General features: G+C 42.4%; 1 protein-coding gene across 2 annotated transcripts in view; it reads right to left on the bottom strand.

Annotated features, from left to right (window-relative positions):
- LOC311247108 (tetraspanin-18B-like) overlaps positions 1-15,554 on the bottom strand; it is a 79,658-nt gene that overhangs the window by 57,508 nt on the left and 6,596 nt on the right. The gene's annotated exons all lie outside the window — the stretch shown is intronic.

Genomic DNA, 15,554 nt, shown 5'->3' on the forward strand with positions numbered 1-15,554 from the left:
GGACTCGGCACTGACAGATTTGTGTTCATTGTGCTGCTTTTATAAAGCCTCAAATGACGGCTTATAATATTTCATGAAAGCAAAGTGTTTTGTTTGTCTAAGATTTAAAAAGGTTTAAACTTTACAGCACTGACAAAGTTGAACAAAGTGCTGTAGAAGTCCCACAACATAAAAAAAATAAAAAAAATATATGATATTATATATATATATATATATATATATATATATATATATATATATATATATATATATATATATATATATTTTTTTTACAGTTGATTCCATTTTTATTGCTCAATTCCGCGATTCCGTCCGCGATTCCGTGATCGCGGATTTCATATGGCTCTAGGAGACACCCTGCGTCACACTCACACGTCTCTACACAGTCACACGTGGGAGCTGCAGTACAAACAAGAGGAAGCTTCACTGGAGTGCCTTGCTCAAGAGCACTCCAACGGTAGGGGTTGAGGCGGAGGGGAGCGTTATTCAATTACTTTACCGATTTCTTCGGTCCGGAGATTGAATTTGTGCGACTGTCTGAGATCATCACCATCCACTCAGTCAAATGCTGGTAAACACCTTAGACTCTAAGGCTTCACTATTCTATAAAGGTCATGTATTGGATCTGTACTCTATATTGGTCGACTCAGGGTCTGTATTGGCAGAGAATTGTGGTATTGGTGCATCCATCGTGGCGAAAAGGCACTTGACCATTATTCACACAGTGGGTGGAAAGGAATCTCAACCAGAACAGTACCAGAGGGACATTTCATCATCCCAGGGAGGAAAGGCGCACAAGCCGAATCCAAGCTTAGGGACGGTTGGGGAATCCCCAAATCTAAGATGTAAATGGCCCTAAGAGCAAATATTTTGTCTTAAGTCCGTTGGAGAATGAGACCCAATGATAGTAACACTGAGAAAGGATATAAGATAAGATATTCCTTTTATCGATCCCCTTGGGGAAATGCAGGTGTCATAGCAGCACGGGGGAAGGGGGGGTACAGGTATGGGCAGGGTAATAGTAGAAAGACATAAATATAGCGAATAAAATTATAGTACAGATAAGAATAAGCAGTGTAAATAAACAATATAATTATCTCTGAATATATGAGCAAGTAGGCAGTGTAATCAAAGGTGCAGATGAGGGTCTGTATCAGTTATATTATACATTACAAATATGGGCAATAACACTTAGAATCTGAATATATACTATGAGTAAGTAAAGTATACACTAAGATGTATATCACACAGAGTCCATTCTCTTTGGATCAAATAACAAACTCAGCAAGGCCAACGGCTTCTCTGTTACAGTGGGTGACAATATTGTCACAAGGAAAGATGAAATTACCTACCTGGGTTCCATCCTAGTGGCAAATCTTTCCTGTGACAAAATGGCAACCAATGTAATAAAAAAAAGTCAACCAACGAACAAGATTCTTGTACCGGATCTCCTCTCTGGTAAACAAGAATATCCTGAAGACTCTTTAACAGGAGCACTCATTCAAGTACTACAACTATGCTTGCACCTCATGGTACCAAAGCACCCCAAAGCCCCTAAAAACAAGACTACAAACATCACAAAACAAACTGGTCAGACTACTGCTTGACCTGACTCCTAGAATCCACCTCACCCCTGCCCATTTTGACAACCTAGGATGGCTTAGAGTAGACGACAGAGTACAGCAACTTGCAATGGGCCTGGTCTACAAGATGCACTACACCACTAAGATATCCATGTACATGTCGAAATACTTCCCAAAGGTCAGTGAATTCCACGACCACAACACCAGAGGGAGTTCCACAAATCATGTTCAACCCAGATTCGGCTCAAACAAGGGACTAAACACGTTTCGCAATTATGCCACAACAATGTGGAACGCCCTACCCACAGCCGTAAAATAATGTGAATCCCTACCCAGGGGCGGACCTTCCTACAGGCGATATAGGCGGTCGCCTAGAGCGCCACCCAGAGGGGGGCGCCAAATTTTTTATTTTTTTTGCAGTTTTGGCGCCCCCCTCTATATCTGCAACCATTATTTTTACATTAAAAAAATCTAACATAAGGGAAAATGAGCCAAAAATCTAAAACGGTCGGTCGGTCTGAGCCTCAGCTTTAGGTGTTCACAGTCAGAACATGCTAGAGCGCTGTGCATTGATGGGTATCGGTCAAGTGTTTATAGAATTGAACGTTGAGGAAAGAAAGACTAACGTTAGAGAACTATGAAGAAAAAAGCCATAAAAAAAAAAGAATTACAAAAAGTGGTGAATCTCGCCTAGGGCGCCAAATGGGCTAGGTCCGCCCCTGTCCCTACCCTCCTTCAAAACCGCTCTCAAAGAGCACCTACGGATGGCTACACTTAGAAACTGGCCCCGGTAAATGTCCAAACCCTCTGATCTCTTTCTCTTAAACAGTACTGTCTGTATATTTGTATTACTTGCATGTCATAAATGTCTGGATGTAACAGTACTGTATATCTGTATGTTGTGTATGTCATAAATGTCTTGATGAATTGAAAATGGGGGACAAGTCAAGAGTCAAGTCAAGAGTTTTATTTGTCACGGCATACAAGCATACAGTGAAATGTGGGGGGTCATGCCCGCAGCGATGTGCAACACAAGTAATAAGACAGGAATGAGAATAGGACATTTGTGCAATAATACAATGTGCAATAATACAATGCAATAATACAAGTAATAATAATAACAGGTATATGTACATAAAGTTTACAAGAGCATGGTAGGACATACACAGTTAGCTAACAGGCAATACACAGTTAGCTACGGATGAGGCACTGGGTCTTATGTACACTAGGGTTGACCTTCGAAGCTTTTTTTGGCAATCGAAGCTTCGGGGCCGAGCTTCGATTTTAATTCGAAGCTTCGAGTTTTTTTTTTTTTTTATATAATTTTTTTTTTATAATTTTTTTTTTATCTTATGTTGTGGGACTTGTACAGCACTTTGGTAAACTTTGATGTTTTTAAATGTGCTCTATAAATAAAGTGGATTGGATTAATGAATTAAGTAGCCCCTTTCGTGACTGTGACGCAGCCAACAAGGTTTCACTTGGCTGTGTGATTTAATTCAAGGTGGATCGCTGTTGAACAACGACATCGTTTGAACAACTTCAGATTTCATGGGAACTACCAATCCCCCAAATCAAGAATGTTTAAGATGAATGAAGTAAGATTTTGATTATTTGAAATATGGCCTGTGTAGACTAAACTATGCACAGAATTATGTCAGTCTACAAGGTCCGGATTCTACATGGTCCGGCAATGTAGACCTTGTAGACTCCACTACAGACCAATTATCAGTGAATGTTCATGCATTTTTAAGAAGGGCTACTTCCACAAAAAAACAAAGAACTCACCAAAACATCTCAGTAGCACCTTATCTAAATGTTCTATTTCATATATGGAGATTCATATTTATTTATGTATTGCATGCATTTCTACATTTTATTTCCTATTTTGTTTATTCATCCCAGTATCTTTCTTTCTTATGTGTGGAATTCTACAAGGCATGTAGGTGTATATGTGTTTGAGGATGATATCCTTCAAACAGGCAATAGTGAATGATGATATAATTTGGGCAGTGCTGAGCTGGATTACTTTCCTCCAGTGTATTTGTCCCCCGGCCCCACCCAATGGCCCCATGCGCACACACACACACACACACACACACACACACACAAATCGAAGTAAAAAAAAATGTGAAAAAAAAATGAAATTAATTTTTTTTGAAAATCATTTTTTAATTTTTTACTTCGATTTTTTTTAAATGTTCGAAGCTTGTGCCATCGAACGAAGCTTCGAAGTATTTAAGACAGCCCTAATGTACACTACTATACAATGCTATGCTATACAATCTACAGTTATACTATGTGTCCTTATGCTAGCTTGCTATATCCTTCTGTTTACTATACAATAACCACCCCCGTTCTTATTTTTTAAAGTGACCTTTTCATTGTGTAAGGTGACCGTTGAGTGAGGGCGTGTGCAGCATGTGTGTAAACATGCTGACCCTGATGTAAACAAGACGAAAGTATTTCTCTGGTCTGCATGCCCTTAACAATTGTTTGTATTGAGCCGTACTGTATTGTACCCATTCTACAATCTGTTAATAAAGTTTTCAATCAATCAATCAATAAATCTGTCACATCAGCGCCCCCTGGATTCACAAGGTGATACTGGATCATGTACTTCTCATCTCTGTTACTTAAGACTTCATTCACAAATCTTGGTACTTGGAAGTGGATATGATTAGGTGCTCCTTGGGGGAGATTGTAAGACTAGAATAGCAACTGCTCTTCACTTCATATATCATGAATACAATAGAATAACATGAGAAGAGACTAAAAGAGACAAAGCGACCTGGACCCTTTCAATGCTCCACTTCTGCAGCACAAGGTCTTGTTGTGTTCTTAAATAAAACATGTGAAAAATATTTTCCGTTGCACTCGAATTCTACATTCTGCATTCGCAGTTCTCCTTTACTTCATCTACGTAGCACTGTCCATATAAGCCATGTCCCCTTTTTTTTTTTTTTTTTTACTACTCCATAACTATAATATTGGAGCTGTAATATTATGTATGTAAAATAAAGTGTTTTGTTTTCAACTCTGTTCATACATCTCAGTAATCACCTGTACAGTGTATAGTGCTACATTTGAACTCTGGTTGGATGCCACATTTATTTCCGTTGTACTGTTACAGTACTTGTGCTGTATAATGACAATTTTGAATCCAATCCAATCAAATCTAATCTAATCTAATTGTTTTTAATCTAATCTAATCTAATCTAAAATAATTTTAACAACTTTCTGGGCTTTTATGCTTTGATAAAGGAGACCAAAAACCACGTTGTGTTTTAGCACCTCCTCCAGGGACGACTGTGAGCTATTTTCTACACACTGAGGCCAAGCAGCTAACTACACTGTCAGGGGAACGGTTTCATTAACTGAATTAGATGGAGGGAGATGTTCACATGTTTTATTCAAGAAGACACACTTCCGTTCCAGGGTTGCTATGGATCCCAGTGAAACTGTCTATATTGAATGACGTGGTGAAACTAAACTGTTTTGACGTTTTTTCTGGATACCTCCCTGGAACCCCTCCGAGGACCCCTGGGGGTCCCTCCCATAGATATATATCTATGGTCCCTCCACCGCACTTTGTCAAACGCAGAGCTAAATCACCAAATGTAAATGTAGCCTGAATGTACTCAGACTCCTCTGGGACAAAGGCACAGCCAGGTGAGCTAACACTGTACTGTGGGCAATGCAGCCGGCGGTGGGATAAAATGATGATAGATGTTGTTTGCCGCAATGCTATGCTAGCTAGTAGCTACCATAAATTACCCGCCGTGGGACTGCCTTAGGATCTCTCCACTCACGTTAATAATAATGGAAATGATTCATCTTGTTCTGCTGTGCTGTGCTATGAGTCACAGTGCAATAAATAACTGTGCTCAAGGTCAAAATGTATTTGTCTACAGAAATCATTTTTCTTCCCTCATGAAGACAACAGCCCCCATGAGCTCATGGGGGCGACAGTGGCTCAGGAGGTAGAGCATACGTCTGGTAATAATCCGGAGGTTCCCGGTTCGATTCCCGCTCCTCCCGGGCAGCGTGTCGAAGTGTCCTTGAGCAAGACACTTTTAACCCCTAATTGCTCCCGATGGGCAGGTTGGCACCTTGCGTGGTTGCCTCTGACATCGGTGTGTGAATGTGTGAGTGAACGGGTCAAATGTGAGGAACAAATTATAAAGCGCTTTGGATAAAAGCTGCTATATAAATGCAGCCATTTACCATTTTAGTCAAACACGGCTTTATTCTAGAATCAGGGAGAGATTTGGTCCAAAGTAGAAAACTGGTGCACACATATTTAAGGCAATACACTTTATTTGAATCGGACGTTTTGACGCAGGGCACGTCAGAGTCAAAGACAGTGTCAAAATGTATTGCCTTAAATTTGTGTGCTGCTTCCAGTCTTCTGCTTTGGGACCAGATCTCGGAAGTAGTCTCTCTCCCTGATTCAAGATGGCTCTACTCTACTGAGAGCACTGGTTGGAGCGTTTGTACCATCGCCGGTCAAAATCAAATGCGTTGCTAATTTGCTCCGACAGAGATGCGGCGGCAGCTACAGCTTGTCACAGGAGGCAGACGAGCAGAGGATGACAGGCCTTGTCAAACAGACGGCACATGACTCACACTGTACGAGGAGGACGGACCAAAATCTGTTGATGCCAATACTGCTGCCTACACATCACGCCCCCGTGATGTCCCTCTTGTTCTCTCACATAATCAATGTTTGGTTAAAAAAATTAGAGATGGACTGGTGAGTAATCGTGCATTAACCTATTAAGCCCTAGCCCTATTTTCTGAAAATCCGCCAAAAAATACATACCTTAAGTAAATGGAAGATTGCTCCACTTCTACAAGGTCCATTAGCATGTTATTGGTATCTAGGGACATCTATGGATCTCAGGGAATGTATGCCCAGTGTCGGAAATATTGTGTCTGTTACTAGGCTTTAGTAAATTGTAATGAACCAAAGGAGAATATCAATAAAATGTCCCTGAGCTCCTTCAGCACCTTCTTGAGATCACGTGTACAAAGAAATCTAAGCAAATGAATAAATGGAAGATGAGTAAGAAGTTTAAAGGGATCCTGTAGTGGAGACTGAATGAGGGGTGGTTGTCCCAACACTGAGAAAATTAGAATTATGTGCCTCTTCTGCAGTTCGGCTGTGACAGGAACCCTCCCTCATGAAATGAGCCATTCAGAATTGCAGCTTCAATCGGCGTACTTAGACCTCGCACGTGCGTGTGAAGAGATCTTGGAAGAATGTGTGTGTGTGTGTACAAGATGTGCCGCTTGCTTTTAAATCATCTCTTTTCTACCTAGAGTTGAACCTAAAATGTGTTTCTGACAACATTTGAAACAGCCCATTGAGGACTGAAACAGAGCGGTATAGAGGCTGCTATAATGAGAACAGGACTGAAACAGAGAGGTATAGAGGCTGCTAGAATGAGAACAGGACTGAAACAGAGAGGTATAGAGGCTGCTATAATGAGAACAGGACTGAAACAGAGAGGTATAGAGGCTGCTATAATGAGAACAGGACTGAAACAGAGAGGTATAGAGGCTGCTAGAATGAGAACAGGACTGAAACAGAGAGGTATAGAGGCTGCTAGAATGAGAACAGGACTGAAACAGAGAGGTATAGAGGCTGCTAGAATAAGAACAGGACTGAAACAGAGAGGTATAGAGGCTGATAGAATGATAACAGGACTGAAACAGAGGTATAGATGCTGCTAGAATGAGAACAGGACTGAAACAGAGGTATAGAGGCTGCTAGGATGAGAACAGGGCTGAAACAGAGGTATAGAGGCTGCTAGAATGAGAACAGGACTGAAACAGAGAGGTATAGAGGCTGCTAGAATGAGAACAGGACTGAAGCAGAGAGGTATAGAGGCTGCTAGAATGAGAACAGGACTGAAACAGAGAGGTATAGAGGCTGCTATAATGAGAACAGGACTGAAACAGAGAGGTATAGAGGCTGCTAGAATGAGAACAGGACTGAAACAGAGAGGTATAGAGGCTGCTAGAATGAGAACAGGACTGAAACAGAGAGGTATAGATGCTGCTAGAATGAGAACAGGACTGAAACAGAGAGGTATAGAGGCTGCTAGAATGAGAACAGGACTGAAACAGAGAGGTATAGAGGCTGATAGAATGATAACAGGACTGAAACAGAGGTAAAGATGCTGCTAGAATGAGAACAGGACTGAAACAGAGAGGTATAGAGGCTGCTAGGATGAGAACAGGACTGAAACAGAGGTATAGAGGCTGCTAGAATGAGAACAGGACTGAAACGGAGGTATAGATGCTGCTAGAATGAGAACAGGACTGAAACAGAGAGGTATAGAGGCTGCTAGAATGAGAACAGAACTGAAACAGAGGTATAGATGCTGCTATAATGAGAACAGAACTGAAACAGAGGTATAGATGCTGCTATAATGAGAACAGGGCTGAAACAGAGGTATAGAGGCTGCTAGAATGATAACAGGACTGAAACGGAGGTATAGATGCTGCTAGAATGAGAACAGGACTGAAACAGAGAGGTATAGAGGCTGCTAGAATGAGAAAAGAACTGAAACAGAGGTATAGATGCTGCTAGAATGAGAACAGGACTGAAACAGAGAGGTATAGAGGCTGCTAGAATGAGAACAGGACTGAAGCAGAGAGGTATAGAGGCTGCTAGAATGAGAACAGGACTGAAACAGAGAGGTATAGAGGCTGCTAGAATGATAACAGGACTGAAACGGAGGTATAGATGCTGCTAGAATGAGAACAGGACTGAAACAGAGAGGTATAGAGGCTGCTAGAATGAGAACAGGACTGAAGCAGAGAGGTATAGAGGCTGCTAGAATGAGAACAGGACTGAAACAGAGAGGTATAGAGGCAGAATGCATAATCAGTGTGTGTTTTTTTTAGCAAAAGACTTCAAAGGCATGTTTAGGGCACCTCAAAGACCTATTCACTTGTTGAAAAGGACTAAAATATGTCTCCTTGTGCTTTGAAACCTGGATAAACTGTGTTTTCATTTCCCCATGCTAATTCCTATAATGTCTTGTGGTATACAGCAGGAAGATGCAGATTTCAACATCAAAGTCAGCTTGATGAAGGGAATCTGGGTGTGTCAGCAAATATTAAAACAGAAGCGTTTGTCTGTTCTTAGATCTAGTCATGTCTAGTGCCCACCAGGCCTTAGTTAAAGCTGCACCTGGTCGTTTTGAGAAAGAACAAGAAAACCTCTACAATAACTAGTTACAAATGCTTGAATATTGTTTATATAATCTTGACACAAATCCAAAAGATCACAGTTTGAAACTAAGTAAACTGATATTGCAATATCTCAGAGGATCGCGAGGCTTCTTTGCGTGGTAAAGGTGGTGGGAGGGTGGGAACACCACAGCCAGACAGCTCGTTTCTAGTTTCAAACAGCTCTCCCGGTTTCCAGTGCTAAAGATATATCATACTTTATTTACATTTTCAAGAGGTTCTTTCCCCCACAAAAATAAAACTACCCGGCGCAATCTCAAGCTAAAACCTAGTGGAATACGATCACTTTAAACCTCCGAAAACCCCCTTTCTTTTGGCGGAGGTATGACGACGTGGTGTCATTATCACCAATCTGTGTCAAGTCGTCAGCAGAAATGATATCTCAGCTCACGTGTTAGTGGGCTTATCTGTCACCACCAGTGGAGGACTGACTACAGTAAGGTCTGAGACAGATGAAAGTGCCAGTGTAAAGGCCTCTACATGCTACAGCAAATTCAAAGCAACTTCGACACAACATCGACAAAGCAACGGTGTTGCAGACACTCTACCTTTATGCTTCTGCAAAATCAACGCGCAGCCTATGTAACATTGTACCCCGTATGTAGCTAGGTTCCCTAGATAGATGACGCTTCCCTTCTCAACCAACCCATTGATAAAAGCAGAAAAATAAGCATAATTTGTACTTCCGGGCGGGGGTTTCAAAATAAAAGAGCGAGTCTAAAAGCACCGTAAATACGTTTATTTTTTACAATATCTAACGATTCACACACCTAAACTAATCTAAAGTTAGTTTAGGTTCGTGTTAACGTTAGATAATGTACAAAATAAACTTATTTCCGGTGCTTTTAGTCGTCGCTCTTTTATTTTGAAATTCCCCGACCGGAAGTATTATAGTGTCTATTGCTAGCAGCTTAACTTTTGTCAGCCGGTTCTTTGCTTTTTAACGTAATTTCATTAGTTTCCAATGGAGAGGAGAGAAAGACCGGCTCACATGCAGCTCAAACTACCTATTGGAATAAATTAATTGATTGATGTTTAACTTGTCCCTGTGTGTGTCCAGTCATTTCGACTAGCAAACGTTGTATTTAACGTTAAAGTTACCTCAGGATAACATTGTATTTAGTTGGTTAGCTATGTAGCTATAGCATTTTGTATAGCACCAATGCTAGCTGGCTGGCTACAGCTTTATTTACTAAATTATGGAGGCTTTTTTATCGTCAAGGTAAGAGAGGATTTGTCATGATCAACTGAAGGCGTATGCTATGGAACAATATGTGCTTGGGTTTTCAGAAAAAGGCCAGCTATGTGACGCTAATTATTTAGCATCAACGCTGGCTGGCTACAACAATGGCGGATGGTATTCTCTGCGAGACCTATATTATTCTATGACAGCCCCGCCCCCATTCGCTAACCAACCAATCACTGCTACGCAATATCAACGCAACTGTTGTTTAGGTTAGATTTTGGAGACATGTACGCAGATTCCTCGCAACACAGTCTACAAGACCCTAAACAACAACCGCGCTGAAATCGCGCTGATGTTGTGTTGAAGTTGCTTTGAAGTTGCTGTAGCATGTAGAGGCCTTGAGGAGCCATGAGATAGAGCTCTCCCGGGGAAAGGTAGACACACGACGCTCTCTAGAGGCCCAATTAAATGCAATCCATAGTGGGGAGTGAGGCCTAACAAAAATAATGGTTGGTTTCAGGTTGCCGACCGACCCTGCCGATTTAGGTGCGACCCAATATATTTTATGAGTTTAAAAAAAAAATTATATATAAAAAAAAAAAAAATCTTTTTTTTTTTTTTTTTTTTTTTTTTTTTTTAGAATAAAGTTTCATAGAAATCTTAGTCAAACATTTAGTATTATGGATATTAAACATGCTGGCAGAGTACATGCATCCATGTTGTTGTGAACATTTTAACCCTTTCACTGCCACACGACAGCCGGTTAACCCTTTCACTGTGACAATACAGAAGGTTAGCCCTTTACTATCACACAACCGACGGCGATGCTCCATCATTAGCATCATTAGCTCCGCATCCGCGGAGCTAATGATGCTAATGATGGAGCATCGCCGTCGGTTGTGTGATAGTAAAGGGCTAACCTTCTGTCGTGTGGCAGTGAAAGGGTTAATTAAATAAAGAAATTCCCTATCCATAGTCGCCGTGGGAAAGAATAAAATAAAAAAAAAATAAAAAAAAATTCCCTACCTACCCATGGCCAAACTGACAACCAACCTGAAACCAACTATTATTTTTGTTAGGCCTGAACGAGATGAGAAGGGGGTTGGGGGGCGCTGTCCACTCGCACTTCATGATAGCCGCGTGTGGTGTCCACTCTTACTACTGTACATGACAGGGCTGGTATAGGGCTGTCAGAATTTATTTCACAATTAAAATTTCATTTGAACATGAAAAACAGAGCTAATTATACCGTTATATTGTTTACACACCTATTTTTACTTTTATACTGTACTATAATTGTATCACCTGTATTATGTTTTCTACTATTACCATGTACCTGTACCCCCCCCCCCCCCCCCTCCCCATACTGCTATGGTGCCTGAAGGTCCCCAAGGGGATCAATAAAGGAATATCTTATCTTATATGAATTTGACTACAAAACTGCGAGTGAAAAATATACCAGTCCATTTTTAGAATGCACTAATTTGGACTGCTGCACTAGTAGCCAGGTGTGAAGTTGAAGTTGCGCTTCATGCAGTTATATAACTCTTTACAACGTAACTGAACCGCAAAGCCAACCACCGAGCAGCTCTGGCCTAATGCGGACCTATAGCACGGACCACACACACACAGAGAGCAGGGAGCTCTTGCTGTAATTGCGTAGCAGTGTAAAGGGAATGTCATCATAACAGCCGGCACCATCTGGTTCGTCTTTTTTTACCTAAACTTTGGGAGGAGAGAAGTATTGTATGTTTGCTGATTTCTTCCAGTGGCCAGACTTTAACATGCTGGACGTGTCTATGAGTCCAACAGTAGCAGCTATACAGTGCACAGCGAATCACCAGTTACCAGGTGTGGAGTACAGTAGGTCTTGTTATCCGCTCCAGTTCAAAGTTGTCCCGTTTGCAGAGTAGAACTGGGTGCCATGTTCACACGGCAGGCCATTATGGCACTGGAACACTTGACACAGAAATCATTATCTCTTTTCAAAATACGAGCATCGTTTCAAAATCTCACATAACAAACCATTCAGAGAGTGGAGCGTCTCCCTTCCACTTCCTTTAGAAAACATCTTAGAAAGGGGCAGGAGGAAGGGGGCAAGCTGACAAAGCCCCCCACCCCCCACCCCCCCGACAGTGACAGATCAGAGGTGGGCTCAGTTCAGGGGTCTCTCTCTGCAGGGTGACCATCTGCTTTTTAATTCAATTTGGCTGAATTTAATCTCATTAAAACTAGAAGGCCTTGAAAGGGCAGCGGAGCGGAGGCATCGTGTATTTCCTCTCTCTGTGGTTTAAAGCCGTGCACGAGAATAGGCTTTGTTGAAGTTACGGTTTAATTTAATCAACACACCGGGACTGATTTTCCTTTTAGATAGCCTTCCTTTTTTTGCGGAGATAACCGATTATCACACTCAGTCTATACATTTCTCATTAGGCAGATAGGGATCCTTCACGCACCGTTGAATTGTAATTGATATATCTGTTTAATGAAGGCAAAATTAATCGGGCGTTACAAATGCTGTCAACTTTGTGACGAAACTAAACGGTTATTTTTCGGAGATACACAAAAATTATTGGAAGTGTATCGACTATGGCCTTTTCTTGCCCATAAATCGATGGCTTTTAACCCTTTCACTACCACACTACAGAAGGTTAACCCTTTCACTACCACACTACAGAAGGTTAACCCTTTCACTACCACACTACAGGCGGGTAGTGAAAGGGTTAACCTTCTGTAGTGCGGTAGTGAAAGGGTGAACCCTTTGTCGTGTGGCAGTGAAAGGGTTAACCTTGTGTATTGTCGCAGTGAAAAGGATTAACCCTTTGGTAGTGTGGTAGTGAACGGGTTAAAGGAGCCTCATTCAAGGCCTGTTCTGAACTAAGCTGAACCAACCGACCACCTGCTTTGGTCCAAACGAGTACACGAACGAGGACAATGACTTACAAAAGGTAGTTTGATGGTATTTTCAGTTTTACCACAGTACTGGGACATTGTATAAATACTTTTGTATATTTTATTAATTTAAAACACGATATTGGTGGTATTTCCACCATTGTTTTATCACTACCATCACGGTAATTGCGAAGAAATGATGGAAATACATGTTTTTGAAAATACCATTATACTTTTTTCTTTTACAAGGGTTTCTCCGAAGTGTTGCTCACACCACTAACTAATCAATGCCTTTCAACGGCAGAACAGGTTCACAAGGTCCCTCATCCCAGCTGCTCCCTCCCAGAAGCTCCGTCCCCGTGCAGGTCCAGCTGGCAGGACAGTAAGATTAGTGTCTTCCAGGCCCATGATGGCCCCTGTGCTGGGTTCTGTCGAGCCAGGCGCTGACCACGCTGTGATCCAAGAACAGGCCATGTGCCACTGTGATGCATACAGGGAGGGAAGGCACAGATGGATCAGAGGAGCACGTGACCAACCTGACCACCATGAAGCACTGATATACAGTACAGACACCATGCCCCTCCAGCACTGATATACAGTACAGACACCATGCCCCTCCAGCACTGATATACAGTACAGACACCATGCCCCTCCAGCAGCACTGATATACAGTACAGACACCATGCCCCTCCAGCACTGATATACAGTACAGACACCATGCCCCTCCAGCACTGATATAGACACGTTGACCACCATGCCCCTCCAGCACTGATATACAGTACAGACACCATGCCCCTCCAGCACTGATATAGACACGTTGACCACCATGCCCCTGAAGCACTGACATCTACACACACACACACACACACACACACGCGCGCGCACACGCACACACACACACACACACACGTCGACCCCCCCCCCACCCCACCTACCCAACCTCCTCCAATGTACAGTTTCTTCCCCCTCAAATGTATATACTCTCTTTTTTAGACTATTTTTGTACTCATATAAACAGTACTGTATATTTGTATATATCATAAATGTCTAGATGTAACAGTACTGTCTATCTGTATGTCGTGTATGTTGAATTGATCTGCATCCCCTTAACAATTGTGTGTATTGAGCTGTACTGTATTGTACCCATTCTGCAATCTGTTAATTACATTTTCAATCAATCAATTCAATCAATCAATCAATCAATCAATCAATCAATCAATCAATCAATCAGACCGACATGCCCCCCCCCCCCCCCTGCAGCACTGACATCCACAGACACACGTTGACCGACATGCCCCCCCCCCCTGCAGCACTGACATCCACAGACACACGTTGACCCACATGCCCCCCCCCCTGCAGCACTGACATCCACAGACACACGTTGACCCACATGCCCCCCCCCCTGCAGCACTGACATCCACAGACACACGTTGACCGACATCATGCCCCCCCCCCTGCAGCACTGACATCCACACAGACACACGTTGACCGACATGCCCCCCCCCCTGCAGCACTGACATCCACACAGACACACGTTGACCGACATGCCCCCCCCCCTGCAGCACTGACATCCACAGACACACGTTGACCGACATCATGCCCCCCCCCTGCAGCACTGACATCCACAGACACACGTTGACCGACATCATGCCCCCCCCCCTGCAGCACTGACATCCACAGACACACATTGACCGACATCATGCCCCCCCCCTGCAGCACTGACATCCACAGACACACGTTGACCGACATACATTTACATTTACATTTAGTCATTTAGCTGATGCTTTTATCCAAAGCGACTTACAAGTTCTGTAAGACAGGTCATCAGGAAGGGCACAACTCTATCAGCTGAGCAACAATGTTCATCAAAGTGTTGAGTGCTACAGTGTAGGTTAGTTTATTAGGACAAGTGCATGACAGTACGGTTAGTTAGGGTTAGATATATATATATATATATATATATATTTTTTTTTTATTCAGATAATGGTTGAAGAAGTGCGTCTTTAGTCGACGGCGAAAGATTGGACGGGTTTCGGCTGTCCTAACTGGGGTGGGTAGTTCATTCCACCATTGTGGGGCAAGGACTGAGAATAGGCGGCTTCTCTTTGATGACCCTCCGGGAGCTTGGATAGGAGTGGGTCTGAGGCGGCCAGAAGATGCAGAGCGTAGGGGTCTTGAGGGTGTGTAGTTAGAGACCATTGACCGGAGGTAGGCGGGAGCCCCCCCTGCAGCAGTGACATCCACAGACACACGTTGCCACAGAGCCATCATGTTCACTCGGGTGGTTTAGGGCGAGACAGTACCCCCTATTAGGCTAAAGGAATATTTGAATAGATATCACTATGAAACTTTCCCAGTTTGTTATGTACATACAAACTAAGAAAAAAAAATGTATCGCAAGTTTTCTGAATTTTTTTATGTTTATATATGCAAATGAGGCACTTCCTCATTATGTGAAAATGTGCATGTATAATGCCAGTTTCAAAAACTTGGTTTAATTTTGTTGATACATTCAAAACGAAACTTTTTCCAGAAGGGATTGTGGCTATATGTCCTCTTATCAGCCCATACATCAGGAAAGACTGTCTACTACTGTCATTTAAAAAAAATCGATTTTCGCCTAGTTT

The sequence above is a fragment of the Notolepis coatsorum genome, assembly GCF_963971535.1.
Source record: "Notolepis coatsorum genome assembly, chromosome: 20".
Taxonomy (NCBI): domain Eukaryota; kingdom Metazoa; phylum Chordata; class Actinopteri; order Aulopiformes; family Paralepididae; genus Notolepis; species Notolepis coatsorum.